Raw genomic sequence first — 22,723 nt, 5'->3', positions numbered from 1 at the left:
GTAATTTTTATTTGTTTATTTTAAACGTGCGTTCTATGCAGCTTAAAACACAATATGGGACTAAAAAAAAACTATTTTTTTTATGAATTTTGCGACAGGAAACTTCATTTGATACCTATCAACTCAAAGAAATACCTAGTATCTGTTCGTAATGCCTACTTTATTGGCGCGCGTTGCCCTTGATCCGTGAGGCTATTCACGTCCGAGTATCCATCAAGACAGATCAAACAAGCCCTAACTCGGAGGTCTTGCGTCCCAGGATCCTTTAATTATGTCTTAGAACCTTCTTGGCCTATGTGGTCCAGTGGTTGAGCGATGGGATGCGGAGGGTCCGGGTTCGTATTCCGGTGGGGACATATCACAAAAATCTGTTTATAAGGCCTTTGGTTGGGACGTTACAGGCTGATCACCTGATTGTCCGAAAGTAAAATGATCCGTGCTTCGGAAGGTACGTTAAGTCGTTGCTCCCGTCTACTAGGTACTTATGTAAGCACGTAGCCGTTACATGAATATTGTACACAGAACAGGATAGGTTTAATTAGTTCTTTACTGATGATTTAACAATGAGATTTAAAACACGAATAACTTAGTATGTACTTAGTACCTCGGTACCAACATGTAACAAGAAAAATAAGATCACTCCTCTCGGACAATTTTTTTCTTTGAACATGCCGACATTGCCTACGCGGCGGAGTTGCCGAACTATCGATAGGTAGATTATCAATTGTTGAACTTGAAAATTGTCTAAACTATCGAAAGTAGTGATAGTACATTTAGATCGATACTAGCGATAGTACCGATAGGTCTTGCTTTGTAACAATAATGGGTATTGATCTAAAAGATCTATCGATAGGTACCTACTATTGGTTTTTTTAACTAGGTATCGATAGAATATCGATAGGCAACACTCTGGCGGAGTGTCCGCCGCGAATTCTAGACGCGATCTCGCTCGATTTTTGTGTAGCGAGGTTTTGCGTAGGTACTTACATACTAAGTTGGTGGATGGTTGACATAGTAGGTAACTAATTATCTAATCTGTGGTGGTTGTGTTAGTTGGTTGTTAGTTATTCTAATGACAACAAAGAATACAATTATTTACTGTTTCAACTGTTTTAGGTAGATAATGGCCCCGATTCCTATGAGTAAATGAATGAATAACCCGGTCGAATCAAAAAGGTATCTCGGTGGTATGCAAACCGTTTGACGTGTGCTGTCAACTTAATTCTGTCGGTTGTTTTAGATTTCTGCTTAAAATTGACGTGTATTCCATAAATTTTATGCCTGTTGAATATCCGTCCATTTAAGAATAAGAATAAAATAAATTTATAATTTACGATAGACAGAGAAAGAAATAGGATCGGTTCGTAGTCAAAGACCTTGTATAGAATAGACGGAGCATATTTAAGACGAAAGAAAAACATAGGTTTTGTTTTTCGCACTCATGTGAGCCGTCATAAGTTAAAAAGAGATAAATATACTATCGTCGTAACGCCTTTTGTACTTGCGTAGCGGGTTTGTTATAGAAACGTACTTATTTGTATATATTTTGTGTCACGACCACTAGGGATGTTCTATGTCTTTATCGATATTATTTTAGGCCAAGATCTAAAACTTTGTACATACAAATTGAGTGATTAAATGCAGAAACAAGGCCCTTGTATCCATATCGGAGTGGATAACAAGTATTTTAATCAAAACGATACCTATTCGTTCCCAAATAGATAGATACCTATGAAGAACCGTACGGTGTGCTCACAGATTCAAAATAACTTCGACCTTCTAGTATATAATAAAAGCAAATACTTCTTTATAAGATTTTTATTCAATATAGTTAGAATACAATGACCACGAAGCACTTAACAATTCCGATTTTTGGTGGTAAAAAAATTTTTCCTCATGTTCACTTTCTTTAGAAGTGTACAGTGTCGGCTCTGGTCGTTATAACTTTACCTGCAAGAATGGCACATATTAACGTGGAGCACACAAATACACAAGAATTACATGTTTACACATTGCACATAGAAGGAATAATCACAGGTACTTACAAAAATAGTTATTCATACTAATTATTTTGTGCAATAGAGAATATTTGTATTGTATTGAATTATTTTTTCCATGCTAATGTAGAATACAAAAACGAAATAGCTGCAAATTCATCTACAAACTTATAACTAAACTTAAACTCACCTTATGTGAGATATGTGAGTGAATATTGTTGGTACTGCATCTCTATGTAATATTTTTGTTTGGTATCCTGCTCGATAGAAAGCAAGATACATCGAAATGTAATTAGCACAGGCTTAAATAAGGAGAAGGCGTCCTTCAGAAGAGAGAATCATCTCGTTTCATGGTCTGAATCCAATTGTTTCTTAATTTCTGGTTTCGTAAATTAGGATATTTAGAAAATCTGGAAAATACAATATATTTATGTAATCTTCATACAAATCGGAAACAGGTCGAAAAATAAATTAAACGAGAATAGAATAACACATGTAGATGATACATTAAAACATAATATTATGTTATCGACATCAAAGGACAACACTACTTATAATACTTTGGGTACATGATCTGTCAAAGCTGATTAACGTAAAATGTGAAATCAATTATTTGTACAAATGGGACGGCTTTGCTGAAAATATGCATCTGCATCGTGTTTAGGGCTCAATAAACTTTACAAAAACCAGACCAGGTAATGTATTTCTTGCACACAAACATGTATTATGTGGTCGATAACTTACCCATGGTGAGACATTGTTTGATCGTTCTCCATTATAACACCCATTCTACTCTCACAACCAATAGCTACGCAAGCCATGGTTCATAATGAATAACTATTTCACAGATTGTTTATATAAAAAGTTAAAATAACGTCCCAAAACACCAAAAAACTAACGGCAGGTTTGGTATCCAGCTGACTACCACAACATCTCAAAACGGTAAACACTGACGTTCTAGACAGCGGTGTTTGTCTATGTTTGTTTCTTTTTTCCACAGAGATTGTTGCCATAGGGAAGAAAGAGAGCTGTGATAGTTTGATCGTCACTCTAAAATATTATCCGTCTATTCTATACAAGGTCTTTGTTCGTAGTGCCTACGTTGTAGGCCGCGCCGCCGCCGCGCCGCCGCCGCCGGCGTGCGGCGCGGGGCGCGCGGAGCGGGGCGCGCGGCGCGCGGTGCGTGTGGCCGTTGACCCTTCGAGCAGCTGTTGTCTCCATTACATCGAAAATTTTCGATAATTTGTCATTATTGTTTTTTTTATTGAAATTTGGGTTCTATGCAGCTAAAAGCACAATATGGAATTGAAAATAATTAAAAACAAAACTCAAAATTTCATGAATTTTGCGACGGAAAATTCCACTAGATATTAACTCAGAATCATGGTCTGAATCATCCCTCTCAGTATTCGTTACGATGTCACTAACACCCGGTAATGTACCCACTTTAGGACTCTGTCGCACTAACATATTTGACATTTAGTGACACTTACAGTTCAATTTGTCAAAAAAGTTAATGTGACATGGCACCAAAGTGTATACATATTAATGCTCGTGACCGTACACCGGCTTGCCCAGGTAGCACAAAATTGCTGCATAAGCGCTGAACAAGTGCTGGTTAAGAATATCAATGCTGCATGACGGTATTTAAATTGGCTGTATTAAAGCTGAAAAAGCGCTTAAAAAAATGCTTCTCAAACAAGAGCGCCGGTACAAACACCGATACGGGACTTGCACCAATTATTATTATTATTTTTTTATTTTATACTTATACAAACTTATAAAAAGTTATTAACACAGGGTGTTAATGACATCGTAACGAATACTCAACGGGATGATTCAGAACATGATTCTGAGTTAATATCAACTGGAATTTTCAATCGCTAAATTCATGTTTATTTTTAATTTTTTAACTTATTTTCAATTCCATACTTTTGCGATGAAAATTTCCACTTGACTCAGAATAATCAGCTGAATCATCTCCCTCAGTATACGTTACGATGTCACTTACACCCCGTACAAGTACATACGGTAGCCATACAAGTAGGTATGGGTGTTAGTAACAACGTAACGAATACTGAGGGGAATGAATCAGACCATGACTCAGAGTTGATATTAAAAGGAATTTCCTGTCGGAAAATTCATGAAAATTTCTGTGGTTTTTAAAATTATTTTCCGTTCCATACTTTTGCGACGGAAAATTCCACTTGATTTCAACTAAGAATCATGGCCTGAATCATGCGTCAAAGTTTTGGTTACGATGTCACTAACACCCTGTAGGTAGGTATCTTAAGTGCAGTTTTCACAAACACAGTTTATTTTTTGACGTGACTTATTGTAGATTTGCCGCAGATGACATTAACTACTTTGCCGGACAAATGGAGAGCGCTGAAGGCTCTCACCCGGTACAACGTGGCGATACTCACCACATATCACGTTTGTCTAAGAGAAAACCCGGTGAAGCGTGGATAATTAGTTACTGTACCCTGAGTACCCTAGTTGGGATATAGTCGTAAGTTTTTTTTTATAGACGTAAGTTTATGTTATAATAATAATAATAACGCACAGGTACATAATTATTATACCCTCCTTCCAGTGGCACTTGGTCTGTGACCCGTGTCTCTGGTGACCCTCCGAAAGAGGAGATAAACTATATTTAAAAAAAATAAAATAATAGACATTTATTTCAGACACAAGATCCATCGAGTTACAAACAAATAAATAGTACAATAAAATAATAAAAGATAAAGAATAATAAAGATAAATAACAAAATTGCTTTAAAATAAAATATAAATATTCTAAAATGAAACAATCCTTTTTATTAATATAAATAAGTAAAACTTTAAGTCACAACATGTTATGTTATGTTACGTGCATAACTTGTTACATATTTGTCGGGTTATTTGCCCCGATTCCTTCAGACATATCCTATTTTATTTTAAGTTATACCTGTCATTTTCTTATCCGCAGAAAAGGAAACTGATGACTGACAACTGTTAAATGAATAACCCGAGCGAATAAAATAGTCATCTCATATGCAACCCGTTTGACGCGTGCTGTCAACTTAATTCTGCCGGGTTATGGGTAAATATAAATGCAAGGGCTTTTTAAATTTCTGCCTAAAATTGACGTGTGTTCCATAAATTTTATGCCTGTCGATTACCTGTCTCTTTGTTTTTCAGCGGATAAGAAAATGACAGGTATAACTTAAAATAAAATTAGATGGTGTGTACAGGAGTCAGCACCATGGCCTGAACCTAACGTAGTATGTACGTAATTATAAGGGAAATTCTGCCTGTAACCTCTGAAGATTCATATCTCTGTCTACCGCAATACCGCGAGGGATACTAGCCAAGGTCCCTAAGGCAAGATAAAATCACAATCTTTCTAATTAAATCCACTTTCTACAGATAATCCGAAACAGTTCCAAGTCGAAAATAATTTCACAACTACTGGCTTTTTACGTGACTTATTTTCCTGCGACGTTAAGCCGTTGGTCCCGGCTATTAGCTGTAAAAACACCTCCACCTACCCGCAGTGGAACAGCGTGGTGGAGTATGCTCCATACCCCCTCCAGTTGATTGAGGGGAGACCTGTGCCCAGCAGTGGGACGTATATAGGCAGTTTATGTTTGTTATGTATTTTCCTGCAAACTACTTGGCTCGACAAATGGGGAGTGCTGTGGGTTCGCACCCGGTACAAAATTTAAGACAACTGACCTGAGAGTGCCCAGTTGCGCGGGAACCTCAGCTTAGGGCGTAGTCTGAGCGGATTATACATTGTTTTAAGTTTACGCGGTTATTGGGTTATATAAATCCGCTCATAATTCTTCTTCTTCTTCCAGTGCCTGTCCATGACTGGACGTTGGCCGTCAGCTTTGAGAACTCTTCTCTGTCAGAAGCAAGACGAAACAGCTGTTCTACGGTTGTAACGCCGGTCCATTCGCGGATGTTCCGCAGCCACGACTTCTTCCTCCTCCCTCGACGTCTTCTCCCTTCAATTTTGCCCATCATAATTAATTGAAGCAGCTGGTATCTTTCATTCCTAAGAATATTCCCCTAAATACGCTACTTTCCGTTTTTTGACAGTTTGCATCAATTTCCGGGACATACCGACGCGTTGGAGAACCTTCATATTGGTGACTTTCTGGGTCCAGCTTAATCGCAGCATGCGACGATAGCACCACATCTCGAAGGCATCGAGACGCCGTCTAGTGTCTTCCTCCCGATATTTCGACACTGTTGCAAGTGCCATGATCACGGGATGACTGATGACATTGGAGTGGAGTAGGTAGATCCTTAATTTTCATATCCCTATTTTGAACGCGGTAAGAACCCGTTATTATGTGTTTTAATTATGAGCGGATTATATTGGAAATAATTAATTGACCTTAGTGATCCTACACGATTACATTACATACAATACAAGAAAAAGATTTGCTTAGTAATGTAAATAAAAACCGCGACCGATTGCTTAACGTGCCCTTCGAAGCACATAATAACTTTCGGAAACAATCGTGTAATCAACCTGCAATGTCCTGTAATTCGGAAGAATTTCAGAAAATATAGGTATTTTCTTGTTTCATATTTTTGAAGCGTGATTTTCCGTAGTCGGCTTTTAGTTTTTAAACTTTTATTTTTGTGATATGTCCCCACCGGGTTTGAAACCGGGACCTCCGGATCATGAGCTCTACGCTCAACCACTGGACCACGGAGGCGTTTAAAAGGGTAGGTAAATAGACCCACAAAAGGACGAGTGGTAATCGGAGTGACCATTAGTAATCATTCATTTTATTTAGCTGAAAGCTACACCATATCGTATCGTCCATTATGAGATATCATTATATCCTTTTCTCCATCTTATGATTTCCGGATTAGACAGAGATGGAATGTTTACTTCCTATTCCTACATATTTTAGCGAAGTGAGCACTTGCTTCCGTAAATAAAAGTTGAATAACTGTTGTTTTCGAGGTATTTAATTTACGATGAAAATGTTAAAAATAGAAGTATACAAGAAAGCTTTGAAGCTAGGAAGCTTTGTTAAATAAACGTTACACGTGTTAAATAAACCAGTATTACGTTCAGTTGATCAACATGAAAGAAATAGCGTTGGTTTCAATCCAAACGAAAAACGGAATCTTTAGAATGCCGCGGGGCCTTAAGAATTTAGAAAATGGCGTTTCGATCCGTCGCGGACGGGAACAAAGCATAACTTGACTAAACATACAAATTAAAATACGTTTAAAATAAAATATAACACAAAATAAATCCTTATTTTTTAAAGTGATCAGTGGAAAGGACAGAGCGGTATGGTGAACGGAGAAGCGCAACGGCACATCTTCAGGACCCCGATACCGACCCCGCCGGCGTGGTCGACTATTTCCCTCATTCAGCGCTTATCGCTATCGACCCACTAGGTTCGATTAATTCTTTCAAATATTTTTCCTCTCAGACGACGCCCTGAGCCGAGGTTCGCGCCCAACTGGGCACCCTCAGGCCTGTTGTCTTAAACGTTGTACCGGGTGAGAGCCTTCAGCGCTCCCCATTTGTCCGGCCAAGTAGTTAATGCCATCTGCGGCAAATCTACAATAACTCACGTCAAAAAAAAAAGCAACGGCACAGCTACAGGAAAGACAGGCAACAGGGACGGCGGGCTACATCGAGCGCACAGCTCCGCAGTCACGTCACGAACCCCGAGCGTGATCTCCTTGACCTACATACAATCATTATCATTAATTTAAGAGCCACGCTCTTTTCGGTGTAGCATTTTCCATTCCAGTCTATTAAAGGCCAATTCCTTGACTTCCCTATAAGACACGACGTTAACCTTTTCTTTAATCTGTTCCATGTAAGCTCTTCTTGGTCTTCCCCTTTCTCTCTTTCCTTCTATGTTTTTAATAAGTTCGTCGTGTCTTATTAGGTGTCCAATCATCTTGCGTCATCTGTCCTCAATAATTCTCAGTATTTGTGTTTTTTCCCTTACTCTTACTAGCACTTCCTCATTTGTAACCCTTTCTGTCCAACTTATTCTTTCCATCCTCCTCCAACACCACATTTCAAAGGCCTCGAGTCTCTCTCTGTCCTTCTGCGTCAACAACAACAACAACAATAACAACAAGATACAATAAGATATGCAATAAAAACCCGTGGAGATCCTTGGGGGAGGCCTATGCCCAGCAGTGGGCGTCGTACGGCTGATGATGATGCAATAAAAAAGAGTAATGATGGAAACGGAAGAGGTGACAAAAGGAGATAAAAGAAGCTCCTCTAAATATTCGGCACTATTCAAACTTAATCATACTTGATTACCGTGATCTTTATAATAAAAAAATATTCAGTTGATCAAACACGACGAATATATTTCGACTGACATAGGAAACAAAATTAATTAACCCGCCCCCATGGGGGGGGACTCGTCTTCTCTGCCCTCCACTGGGGCAATTCCTGTTCAGCGCGTTCTTGCCGCGGGTGCGCCTCTCACTTCAGTAGGCCGGAGTGAGATGGTGGCTAAGTTCGGATAGGGACCCAGACCTACGGGGTATAATGTTAAACCCTTGCCCAGGGTTACAGGTGAAGACCTCAAAGGTTGCAGAGGCGGAGACGGGAGCCATCTGCACAGTAATGCAGGATGGAAGGGGCAAGTCATAGGTACTATAACCTGGAACCTGACAGAGGGCAGCAGTAACTGCCAGTACATATTCAGAGGCAGAGGACAAGAATCCTAATACGGTTTTGAAATATACTACTCTGGGCGCCATCCCACTCGCGTCTGACAGAGTACTGCGGGGCGGAAGGCATAAGGGAAACCACTGCCCTATTTTTCCCTAAAAACGTATCATGGAGAATGCTACTAACAAGAGCGTGCCTCTTAAATTAGAAACAAAATAACATCGAAGACAAATTCAAATTACAAATTCTAAATGTAGCGCACGTCCAAATAGCCAGAAAAAAAGAAAGTTAGAAAAGCAAAAAGATTGCGCTGCAGCAAAATTATTCTGCAATATTCATACCTTTTCACCTGTTGGTCTTCTCGCCTTTCGTGTGGTAGTGAGGTTCATGTAGCGACTAAGTACGGTCACGAGCATTAATATGTATACACTTTGGTACCATGTCACATTAACTTTTTTGACAAATTGAACTGTAAGTCTCACTAAACGTCAAATATGTTAAGCGACAGAGTCCTAAAATGGGTACATTTTATTGCTCAAGACTGTACAAACTTACTCAAGCAAGCTGTGGCCCCGATTCCGACACTTCCTAATTTTATTTTAAATTATACCCGTCATTTTATTACCCACCGAATAGGGCAAGGACGGATGATTGTCAACTGTTAATTTTAAAACGAATGAATAACCCGGGCGAATAAAATAGGCATATCGCTGATATGCAACCCGTTTGACATGCGCTGTCAAGTTAATTCTGTCGGGTTGCTGGACTTGCTGGCTCATATAACATTTAAATTTTGGCTGTTAGTGGTTAGAGCGTTAGGCTCACGATTTGGAGGTCCGGGTTCGATTCCCGATGGGGACATTGTCGAAATCACTTTGTGAGACTGTCCTTTGTTTGATAAGGACTTTTCAGGCTTGAATCACCTGATTGTCCGAAAAAGTAAGATGATTCCGTGCTTCGGAGGGCACGTTAAACCGTTGGTCCCGGCTATTAGCCGTAAAAACACCTCCACCAACCCGCATTGGAGCAGCGTGGTGGAGCATGCTCCATACCCCCTCCGGTTGATTGAGGGGAGGCCTGTGCAGTGGGACGTATATAGGCAGTTAAATACATGCATTACATAACATATAGGGTGTTATACATTGTTTTAAGTTTACACGGTTATTATCATAATTAAAACACATAATAACGGGTTCTTACCGCGTTTAAATGGGGATTATTATGTGTTTTAAATATAGGGTGTTAGTGACATCGTAATGAATACTGAAGGGGAAAATTCAGACCACGATTCTGAGTTCTGGATTTGATTTAGAACTGAACTTAGTTTATGTCGTTTTAATAACAAAATAATGGTGTTCTTATCATAATGTATGTATGTATAATTTATGTATTTGAATCAGCACCATTTTCCTGCAAAATATCCTACACAACTTTTGAGCAATTACTCAGTTTGCTTGTTTCTACCAAAGTTGAACACAGCATTAGTTACTGAAACGATTGAATTCCCAATAATTTCGAACACAAATCCTACAGAGCCGCTGACTCAATAAAGTTAACTACGATACTTAGTAAGTACTTGACTTTGAAAACAAAAGTTATGAAATTCTAAATAACTTTTAACTCAACTTCAGTAGATAAGTACTACAACATAAGATCACGACTATATCCCAATTGGGGTGACCAGAAGTACATTCATCACAAGATAAAAAGTAGCCACTACTCACCGAATTCTCATAATTATAGAGCATACTTCACCAAGCTGCTCCACTGGGTTGTTTGAGGTGTTTTACGACTAATAGCCGCACTGTGGAATATTTGGGTGTGTTTCGGATCAAAAATCTGTAACTCCGTCAATTTTAAAGATAGAGCGATGTAATTTTGCACTAATATAAAGGAATATATAAAAATTCATATAAGTAATGTTTGGTGAATTGAAATTACGCGTAATTTTTTTTATCAAATAAAGAAAACTCACAATCGTTTAAAATGCTATATATTTATTGAAATTTTGTATTTTTAGTTATATTATCTTACCTGTATTTCTTAACACTAATTACTCAATTAACATAACTTATCATATTAATGATAAAATAAAATAAAAAATGGTACAGTACCTATAGCTATACATTATGCTAAACATAGAAATGAATCAAAATTTTCTTAATATTATTAATTTAACTAGCTATGTAATAGGGTTTCTTGTTAGGTTCATTCCCATTTACACCTGGTGAGCTTCAGGATCTAAAATCAGTTCATTAACCTTAAGAAGGAATTTTTCAACTAGTTTTGCTTCCGTTCCTTCTCCCATAGAACGCAATCCTTGAAGATATCCGCCCAGAATGTGCTCCAAACCATATTCGTTCATCAAAATAGTGTTTCTTCTTTTTTTGCTTGATTCTGAAGAATCTCCATATGTCACACACGGTCTTCCTCGTTTACCAGAAGAAGTAGACGGTGTTGAGTCTGTTGACACGTTTTCTGATGTAGGTATAGTCACGGAATATTCAGAATCCAGCCAATTTGTGTTATTTTTTAAAAATATATTCTTATTGCGTGCTGCTTCTTTCCAGCGTCTATTAAACGCAGGGATGATAGTCTGTTGGATTTTACCAATTATAAAACATATATTGTCTTCTGATACTTGTTTTTCCTCCAAATATGACGAAAGTGCCGCAGTCTTTTTACCGCCTTCTATATAAGATTCTATTAATTCACGTTTACTACAGTTAAAAGTAGACATTTTGAAGAGTAAAATAGCCGTACTATACGAAAATACCACTGAAATTGTAATGGAAACATATTTTGTTACCTCCCTTTATATATTGTTTCAGAATGTGTGAATTAATTCAGATATCTATTTTCTCACGGAAAATGACACCAAAATGATAAAAACTTAACAATATAAAATAATCAATTGATAAACTATACCACAAAGTATTGTTAAATCAAGTCAACCACGAAACCGCAATTGATAGCAATTTCCGTTCCCTGACTAGGATTCGATTTTATCTCATATCTCCAAAGTTCGCAAAAAATCGCAGCTAATTTTTATATATGTTGTTGATAAGTAACTAAACTATCAATTAACATTAAATTCAAAGCACCGGTAAACGCCGGTAAATGTTAAAAGCTTCGATGAAGTTGAAGAAAACCTTTTTTTTCCTCCATTTCTTCTTTAATTTTTTTTACGTATATATTCGTATTAAAAACAATCAATTTAATTTGTTTAAATTTTCCGATAGATAAGCTTTTCAAAAATATATAATACCATATACCTTTCATTTTAAGTTTTAAAACTATCTGACTTTGAAAATCGTCAATGAGGAACTTGATATTTCCCAATTTCATGAACCTTAACTTTACCACATGAAAACAACTACTTTCACCAAATATAATATGAATTGCGCTACAGAATATGAATCTTCGACTTTCGAACTATTATATTACATTGATAGAAGGACCTATTTCAATTGGTGAAAAAATGAATTTTGATACGCGTTTGTTCTACCATATTCCATAGTGAGCCGGCCCCAACGGCTTAACGTGCACTCTGAAGCACAGAATCATTCATTTTTGGGCAAACAAAGAACAGTCCCACAAAGTGATTTCGACAATGTCCCCATAGGGAAACGAACCCGGACCGCCAGATCGCGAGTCCGATGATCTAAATAATTGACCACGCAGGCTGTCGAGGTCAACTATCGCTAGTTAAATTATCGATAGAATCAGAATCAGAATCATTTATTCAACGTAATTATCATGGATAAACTTGTTGAAGGTCAATGTAACATTTTTGAATTTACGTCATTTCGCAAGGTGTTATGGCTGAGGAGAAGAAATGACAAGAAACTGCAACAGCAACACATCTTTTAAATCAATGAGGGTACATTACAAGTTATTTAATAACTAGAGGAACACATTCAATACCAGACATTTTTATCATTTAGGTAATCATTAATCTTATAATAGGCTTTTTTACATAAAGTAAGCTTCACGTGAGCTTTAAATTTGTTCTCTGACAAATTTAAAATATTATCTGGTATTTTATTGTAAAAACGTATACATAACCCTAAAAAAGATGAATTTAATTTACTTAATCTAGAATTTTGAACAACAATTTTATTTTTATTCCTTGTATTGTAAGTATGCCTTTCACAGTTTCTCGGAAGGAGAGATACATTTTTACGCACATACATAATGTTTTCATAAATATATTGACTTGCGACCGTCAGTATATTTATTTCTTTAAACAGCTCCCTTAAAGAGTCCCGACAACGCAGATTATAAATAGCGCGAACTGCCCTTTTTTGAATAATGAAAATAGTTTCTACATCAGCGGCTCGACCCCACAATAAAATACCGTAAGACATTATGCTGTGGAAGTAGCTGAAGTAGACAAGTCTAGCAGTGGGTACATCTGTGAGTTGTCGGATTCTTCTGACGGCATATGCTGCTGAACTTAGCTTGCCCGCTAGTGATACAATATGTGGGCCCCATTGAAGTTTTGAATCTACAGTAATTCCTAAGAAAACGGTGTGTTCAACAAAATCTAGTTTCTCGTCGTTAATTTTAATGTTATTATTTACTTTCTTTACGTTTGGTAGAACAAATTTAATACACTTCGTTTTCTTAGCATTTAGAACTAGGTTATTTACTGTAAACCAGCTTAGAACCTGCGACACAGCGCTTCTTTATAGAAGTCTGGCAACGCTCCTACAAACATATTCATTGACCAGTATACGTTGACCCACTCTTTCTACCGATTCACATTTAGACCCGTTTTACCCAATACATTAAGCACAATGTCACATATGACTTCCGATTTCTGACGCGAGGGTTTTCCCTAAGCTTTTTTTCGTAAAAACGTCTAATCATCATACGAAAAAGAGAAGGCTTTTTGTGCAACAATGAATTAGAAAATTACTGGAATAATCACATTTAAAGAAACGGTTTAAAGTGGCATAATTCCATACGTAAATCTTAGAACCAAATTACATTGCTTCTCAACGGGATTAGGAGCTCCTACTTAAAGGATTGCGGCGTCCGTCATAGAGATTATATCTACATGATTTCTCTTTCTTTTCTCTCTATACTTATGTATAACACAAGGAATAGGAAAGTAATTGCCTATAATAATAGGTGCATTGATAGGTACCATAAACAGATCATAGAAAAAAGAACAAGGGAGTTATTATGATCTCAACACTAAATTACACGTCGTGTCGCGTGTAACCCATAACCCTCGTTTGCTTCGCCGCGTCGAAGTCGGTTAAAAAATAGTACCAGTTTTAATCCGCTATTGAATTAATTCAATTAAATGCAGGTTTTATAGAGAAAATGGGGTTTTCAAAGAGCCGTGTCATTTTGAGGTCACACAAGCTTAAACAAATGATTGTCGAATTTATTTTCGAATTCATGTTTGGATCATAAATGGTTGTAACGTGCTCAGCGGTGAAGGAAAACATCGTGAGGAAACCAACATTCCCGAGAAATGCATTTTCGGGGGTGTGTGACCTAACCTGTATTGGGCTTGTCCCTTCGCCGGTTGGAAGGTCAGACAGGCAGTCGCTTCTGTGAAAAATCGGGTTATTGCAAGGGATATTGGAGGGTTTGTAAAGAAAATGACATCAAAATGCGATTTTTCAAAAAGGTTATTACGAAGTCACAATTAAATCGTAAAAAAATCTGACTCGGACGGGACTTGAACCCGCAGCTCTTGTCAAGCCGGGACGAGCATGTTAACCATTACACCACCGGGTCCTCCTCCTGTCCATGCGGAATTCTTTCGATCTTTGTATCATCATTGAGCGACGCGGTTGGTTTTTCTCTTTGTGAGTTTCCCTAAACGGGTGAGTGTTATTAAAACAAAAATAATTTACGTATTTAGATTTTTTATTTTGGTGTTTTGTTATTTTAGTTTTAATATTTTATGAATATGGGTAGCTTAAGATATTTTATTAATTGTTATTTATTATATAGGCAGTAGTTAACGTAATGTAACTTGTACCGTCCGTTCTTTCATTGTGTATACTTGAAAAAGCAGAATTTGGTGATACTTACTATTTTTATGCACTGTAATCTGCAATGTACCTAACCTGAATTCATGCAATAAACGTTTATTATTATTATTACGTTATTACTAGGTATTCAGTATGGTGGCGATATGGAATTCAGTTTTCAAAATACTATTTGTCCAGTATCCGGGCCATGAGACATGTCAAGAGCCTTTGCAGACTGACACAGGGTTGATGAGGTTGGTAATCCACCACACAATCCACACGATAGAAGAAGAATGTCCTGGCTGTGGCGGAAAGCCCCTGATATTAAGGTTTAGAGTAATATCACAGATCTACGACATCCCTCAAACATCTTAAAAATATGAATAGAATAGAATGGATTCCATTTCATTCCATGGAATGGAAAAGAATGGAATGGAATAGAACAGAATTTTATGCTAATTCCAGTAACTACGCATCACCTAAGTTTATTTTAAGATATACCTGTCATTTTCTTATCCGCCGAAAAGGAAAGGGACGGGGTGATCGACAGGCATAAAATTTATATAACACACGTCAATTTTAGGCAGACATTTAAATTTTATATTGGCCAATAACCCGAGAGAATTAAGTTGACGACAGCACACGTCATATGGATCGAATATGGTGGAGATGCCTATTTAATTCGCCCAGGTTATTTATTTATTCACTCATTCATTTTAATATTAACAGTTATCAATCATCCGTCCCTTTCCTTTTCAGCGGATAAGAAAATGACGGGTAACTTAAAATAAAATTAGTAGGCGTCTGCACGAACCCGGGCCAAAGAATATAAAGGAGTGCAAATGTGAAACACAAATCAATAGAACATAATTGCAACATAAATTGATTGAGATAAATTATGAATTGAAATATTATTGTCACGAAAACATTGTAATTGTAATACTCATATTTAATACATAATAAGTATAATATCCACGTTTAGGTAGAGGAAAACATTAGCAAACAAATACGTAAGGCAGCATTTAATCGAATATAAAAGAATTGGTAGAGCACGACTACAAGATCGGTTATGTACTAGGACCTGGCTCACAAAAACAGCACTGTACAGAAAAGGCGTTCTCTCCATGGCTCCTAGAATTTATAATCAGGTTCCAAAATCAATTAGAGACATAACATGTAATTTGACATTTAAAAAGGAACTATTTACGTTTTTGGTAAACAACACCTTCTATTCAGTTGACGAATTTTTTGTCCTGAAATGAACTGACTTAATCTTTTATACTTTAACTTTTATATTATTGTGACAATTATTAATAATAAATTTATATCTTTAATAATGTAAAAAATATAATAGGTCATGCATAATTAGTACAGAATTCTAATGTTTAATTCGTTTATAATATTAATGTTTAATGAATTTATATCTGTACGCCGACTGGCAGATCACAGCGCTCTAACCGTTAGTATTATATGATCTGTGGCTCTAACCTATATATATGTATAACAACCTACTCTACCTGTGTTTCACAAATAAATCAATTTGTATTTGTATTTGTAACAGGATAAAAAAAAAGATTCGAGGAATCGTAATAGGTAGGTATTATGCGCAGAATAAATATAATTTCCGGTGTTCCAATCAATAGTTATCATTTTCCTTTACATTATCTATTATACAAATAGATTTAATTTATCGGTCTACCTTAAAAATATACATAAATAGCCTCAATCAACCGGAGGAGGTGAGCATACTCCACCACGCTGCTCCAATGCGGGTTGGTGGAAGTGGAGGTGTTTTTACGGCTAGGACCAACGGCTTAACGTGCCCTCCGAAGCACGGAATCATCTTACTTTTTCGGACAATCATGTGATTCAAGCCTGAAAAGTCCTTACTAAACAAAGGACAGTCTCACAAAGTGATTTCGACAATAACCATCGAACCCGGACCTACAAATCGTGAGCCTAACGCTTTAACCACTAGACCACGGAGGCTGTTGCCTTATAAATTATTATTAATAAAATCCTCCGCGTTGGGATTCGAACATTATAAATTCGGGCCCTCATAACGCACCCTAGGCGCAGGTAGTGTACTTAAGCTACAAATATGCCTGCCAGAGAGACCATAACCCAATAGGACCTGAGCGAAAAACGCCAGTGAGGTGTCACCTTCATCAATGTCATACATTTTTTGCACAGTCATTGGCGCTTTTCGAAAACGTTTGCGACTTGCCTAACCCTTCCCTTACCAATAATCCCTCCCGGGTTCAAATCCCGGTGGGGAAATGTCACAAAAATCACTTAAAAGAAGATAAGATGATCCGTGCTTCGGAAGGCACGTTAAGCCGTTGGTCCTGGTTATTACTTACAGATGTAAGTATGTAGTCGTTACACAAGTCATGTCAGGAGCCTTTGGCGGCTCAATAATAACCCTGACACCAGGGTTGATGAGGTTGGTATTCCACCACCCACACGTTTAGAAGAATATTAATCCCGACAGCTATATCATTGCACGGGACGGTGAACCGCATAATACTATGGGGTTTGGCTGGTTCATTTAGCTGGAATAGAAATCAAAACGACTGTTAAACTATTTTCAGTTTTGTAAAGTTATGATGGTTACTATTGCGCTGAGTGTGTTGTGTTGCTGTTGTGTTGTGTTGCTGTTGTGCTGTATTGCTGTTGTGTTGTGTTGCTGTTGTGCTGTATTGCTGTTGTGTATGTTGTTGTTGTTATGAATTATGAATTGTTCCTAAGCTCTAAACTGTGTAGGTCCTGTTATGACCTTCTATCGAAACTTTGCTAGCCTGAGGCGACTGTGAGCAATACTTTCTAGCTGTTGTGTGATCCTTTATTTAAGTAAAATACAGTCGTAAATCTTATAAACTGCGTCTATAACTAAGAAAAGGACTATGTTAATGAGATCTTCGGGGGCGTCGTCCGGTAAATTCACTACGTTTAGTTTTTTGGTTATTGTAGGCTAATTAAAACACATAATAACGGGTTCTTACCGCGTTTAAATCAGGGATATGAGACTCCCGATGCCTCGACACTGTTGCAAGTGCCACGATCACGGGATGACTCATGATCCCGTGTCCATGGATTATGATAAAAACCGCGATCATTAATAATGACAATGGCCCCGATTCCTGCAGACACCGCCTAATTTTATTTTAAGTTATATCCGTCATTTTCATATCCGTCGAAAAGGAAAGGGACGGATGATTCACAGCTCTTAATTTTAGGAAGAATGAGTAAATGAATGAATAACCCGGGCGAATCAAAAGGTACGTCGCTGGTATGCAATCCGTTTGACGTGCTGTCTACTTAACTGTGTTAAGTAGTAAAGTGTTATTGACAGATGTAAAATTTTTAGACGGACGTTTTGATTTGTGCTTAAAATTGACGTGTGTTTCATAAATTTTATGCTTGTCGATTACCCGTCCCTTTCCTTTTCGGCGGATAAGAAAATGACAGATATAACTTAAAATAAAATAAGATAGTATTTACAGGAATTAGCAACAATAACAAAAAAAAAGTTATAATAAAAAAAAAGTTTTCATCTCGAGCTCCTCCGTGCTTCGGATGGCACGTTAAGCCGTTGGTCCCGGCTGCAATAGCAGTCGTTAATAACCATCAATCCGCACTGGGCCCGCGTGATGGTTTAAGGCCCGATTTCCCTATCCATCCATAGGGAAGGCCCGTGCCCCAGCAGTGGGGACGTTAATGGGCTGATGATGATGAGCAACAATAACCGCGTAAACTGTATGTATTGTAAGCTAAATGTACATTCGTAATTATTTGAAAAACATGATAATTAGGTTTGGTAGCATGTTTTGGACGGCCCGTCAAAAAATGCAGCACGTCAGGGGCTTTTGGCGGTTCAATAGTAATCTTAACACCAAAGTTGGCACGGTTGGTCGTTGACCTTACACCCCGCATGAAACGAACGTTATAAAATACGGACATAACTTATAATGTTTGGGCTACGCCATTCGTTACCAACCAGACCCAAACACACACACAGGACACGCACACCCACACACACACGTCGTGTCTCGTGTACACACGATGTTATTTATGTCTCCCAACCATTGCCCTAAAGCTCAAATTAGCTTCTCAACACTTTTACGATGGGGTATTTTCCAACTAGTCAACTCAGTTACTTTGTACTAAACGTCAAGACAGGAAACTACTATAGAATGTGTATGAAAATGCAACCTGTGACGTCATAGAAAAACGTGACAACACGTCGCACTTATTATTACATATTTCTTTATTAAAATTCATAAATCGTTAAATAGAAACAAAATATTTTTGGTTACCATTAGATCTGTCTTTATCTAGTAATCAGAATTTCATAAGTTATCTATATTTATTTATTTGTACACAACAAAACGGACACAAGGAACATACTTACAAAGAAAACAGATAGTACAGGTAAGCTTATCTCTAAACAAAGAGATTTCTAATTCAAATTCAAAAATATATTTATTCAGTAGGTAACATAGTTACACTTTGAATCGTCATTTTTTACATAACGAACGTCTCATCCGCCTAAAATTTCTTCCAGCTGACCTACGTGACAAGAGCGACATATAACTTATAATATTATATAGATAGACATAGGTACATACGCGTACAAATTATTATCTTTGACTTAGGAAACTACCCAATTCTGTTCCGCACCACCTACTTAAATCCCTAGCTTCCGAATACAGAAAAATATCGGCGCCCGAAGGACGTTAATACGATTCTGACTACCCGATTACTCTAGCCATAGAGGCGGCCAATCAGCTCGCGACAACAAACACTTCAGGACCCCAATCTCAAACCCGTGATTTCCATCATTCAGCGCTTATCGCAACCGGCCCGGGTTGATTAATTCTTTCAAATACCTAATCTTCTACACAAAACGGCCTAAAAAAACATTGTTATTAATGGTTGGTCGATACGACGATAAATTCTTAGAATGACGATAATTTAAAAAGTTGGTAAGTAAAGTAGACAGTACTAAACCTTTACAGACATCCCCAATTTGGTAAATGTACGTCTTTCCATGTGGTCTTCCGCCAGCCCTACCAACCACCTGCGCCTTATCGCTTTCGTAATCCGATTATCCTTCATCCGCTCCACGTGTCCAAGTCTTAACATTCCCTTCTCAATCTTATTCACTGCTTCAACGCAAGGATCTCAACGTGTTTTCATGCTTTTGAAAGTATATCTAACACCATTAAAGACGGCTCACCACATATCACGTTGGTCTAACAGAAAGCTCGGCAAACTAGGTACTTAGAACATCTTGCGATCGATGTACCTAGTTCTGCCTTCATTGGGCTAAAGTCGTTGTTGACAATTGCAACATAAAAATACCTTTTAAAAAAAGGTTATAAAAAAATATTAATTCTTTACTATTTTTAAATTTATTTTTTCTTCATCGATCTTCTCTTATTGTCGGACGTGTTTGTAACCTTTGTAATTATCTACTGCAACCGAATTATATATGAAGTGGCAAAACAATCAGCGTTTCCTTTAATACAGTCTACGAGTGGTGAAATAATCAATCCACATACATTTAAACAGTCGTCAGCTATTAAGTAGTTCTTGAGAAGTGTGTCAGGTTCGAAGTAAATAGAATGCCATAGTCTCTGCTTACCCCGGTGCGAAATAGGCGTGTATAATGTTGGTATTATACATCGGTCCGACCTTGATTCGAAGTGTACGTGAAGAAAATATAGGTAGGTACTAAGATCCTGTAAGTAATATCGCGTAAGTATGATTGAGTTCAATATTTCACACTGACATCGATACCGCGCATAATGTCTACACCATGGTATAAGAAAACCAGGTATGTTCAAAGTGACAGCTAACATTTCAAGGTTAGCCCAGCTGACGTCATCCCACCCTGCGTTGCCATTTTGTAAAAAATAAATTAGTCACGGCCAATGTATTTATATTTACTTCGCAAGAAAATTTCGAACTTATAATAAAAGATTTGCTTACAGTTTTAATGATTTTTATATTTAATAGTAATTAAATACATTAATCTGTAATTCACTTAATTTTCCATAATAAAATTTACGTCCTTGAAATATTGGAGATACCAATTTAATGGTAATACAGTGATAACACTTACGTCATAAAGGGCTAGCAATGGCGGCTTGTCATTTATTTATTATTTATTTATTTATAAAGGTACATACAACATCACAGTGTAGCCCAATGCAATGTATGACGAGAAATAATACAAAAACTAATACCTACAACAAAAATAAACAATGAATGAAAAAAGAAACAAAAAGAAAAATAAATATATAACATGAAAAAACACAAAAAAAAATACAATTTCATAATCACATACGTAACACGTTTCACGTAGGGTCTTGAATTGTAAATTTATAATTATATTAATATTAAATTTGTAATTGAATTTATATTATCTAATAAATAACAAATACGGAAAATGGCTAACAAATTGTGAGTATGTGATTTCATAATTCTTCTTCTTCTTCTTCTTTGCGAGTCGATGGCGATCGAAGCTAAATTTTTGCTGACCAATAATTGGCCACGCTTACGGCATTGTCAGTGGCTTCGTACAGGTCTTCAATAGTGCAGGTGTTAGGGCACTTAGGACAGCACAAAAGGTGAGCCATAGTTTGTGGTGATAGTCCACACTCGCAATCATCGCAACCATCAACCAGGTATCCCCACCTGCAGAGATTATCCTTGCAGCGGCCAACCTGTGTCCGGAGCCTATTTAAAGACTATTATCATAATTAAAAAGTAAACAAGTAAATAAAAATTATTAAAAGTAGTCATGGATTGAGCATACCTGGTTTTCTTATACCATGGTCTACACGAGTCATTCACACATACATTCATATAACGCTATCTCCTCTACACGGTTTCGCATTGCTAACGTGAAATTGATCAACAGCTACTAGTGCTGCACACCATAATTGTAAGGAAAAGTATATAAGGAAAAAATCATCATCATCATCATCAGCCCATTAACGTCCCCACTGCTGGGGCACGGGCCTTCCCTATGGATGGATCGGGAGATCGGGCCTTAAACCATCACGCGGGCCCAGTGCGGATTGGTGGTCATTAACGACTGCTAATGCAGCCGGTCAGGTCCCCGATACCGACCCCGCCGGCGTGGTCGACGATTTCCCTCATTCAGCGCTTATCGCTATCGACCCACTAGGGTCGATTAATTCTTTCAAATATTTTTCCTCTCAGACAACGCCCTGAGCCGAGGTTCGCGCCCAACTGGGCACCCTCAGGCCTGTTGTCTTAAACGTTGTACCAGGTGAGAGCCTTCAGCGCTCCCCATTTGTCCGGCCAAGTAGTTAATGCCATCTGCGGCAAATCTACAATAAGTCACGTCAAAAAAAAATGCAGCCGGGAGTAACGGCTTCACGTGCCTTCCGAAGCACGGAGGAGCTCGAGATGGAAACTTTTTTTTTGTGGTCACTATAAGTTACGCTAAACAAAAAATAAGTTACGCTAATGAGGGTCTTTCCAATTTTTTCCTCAAAAACAATCATGGCGCTGTAAAGATTTTCCTTCGTTTACCCTTCTTTCGTGGATAACAGACATATTGGTGCTAATTCCTGCAGACGCCATCTAATTTTATTTTAAGTTATACCTGTCATTTTCTTATCCGCTGAAAAAGAAAGGGACGCGTAATCGACAGGCATAAAATTTATGGAACACACGTCAGTTTTAAGCAGAAATCTAAAACAACCGTCTAAAAATTATACATCGGCCAATAACCCGACAGAGTTAAGTAGACAGCACATCACACGGCATACATTCCAGCGAGATGCCTATTTTATCGCGCGGGTTATTCGTTCGTTTTAAAATTAACTTCTTGACAATCATCCGTCCCTTTCCTTTTCGGCGGATAAGAAAATGACAGGTATAACTTAAATAAAATTAGGAGGTGTCTACAGGAATCGAGGTCATTATGCATCTTTTATAATATAAAAGATACTATATTATGTTATCCCTTATTTGGGTATAAATGATGACCCTTATTATTACATCCAGAAACAATT

At 37.6% G+C, this 22,723-nt stretch overlaps 1 long non-coding RNA gene across 1 annotated transcript; it reads left to right on the top strand.

Moving 5' to 3' along the window:
• Positions 1–7,397: 7,397 nt before the first annotated feature.
• On the top strand, positions 7,398–22,003 carry LOC126375610 (uncharacterized). The gene is made up of 2 exons (XR_007567621.1): positions 7,398–7,468; positions 21,921–22,003. It is a non-coding gene; the product is annotated as an uncharacterized LOC126375610 (long non-coding RNA).
• Positions 22,004–22,723: the final 720 nt, after the last annotated feature.

The sequence above is a fragment of the Pectinophora gossypiella genome, chromosome 19 (genome assembly GCF_024362695.1).
Source record: "Pectinophora gossypiella chromosome 19, ilPecGoss1.1, whole genome shotgun sequence".
Taxonomy (NCBI): domain Eukaryota; kingdom Metazoa; phylum Arthropoda; class Insecta; order Lepidoptera; family Gelechiidae; genus Pectinophora; species Pectinophora gossypiella.
Note: the sequence above shows the minus strand (reverse complement) of the source record. Positions and strands in the feature narration are given on the sequence as shown.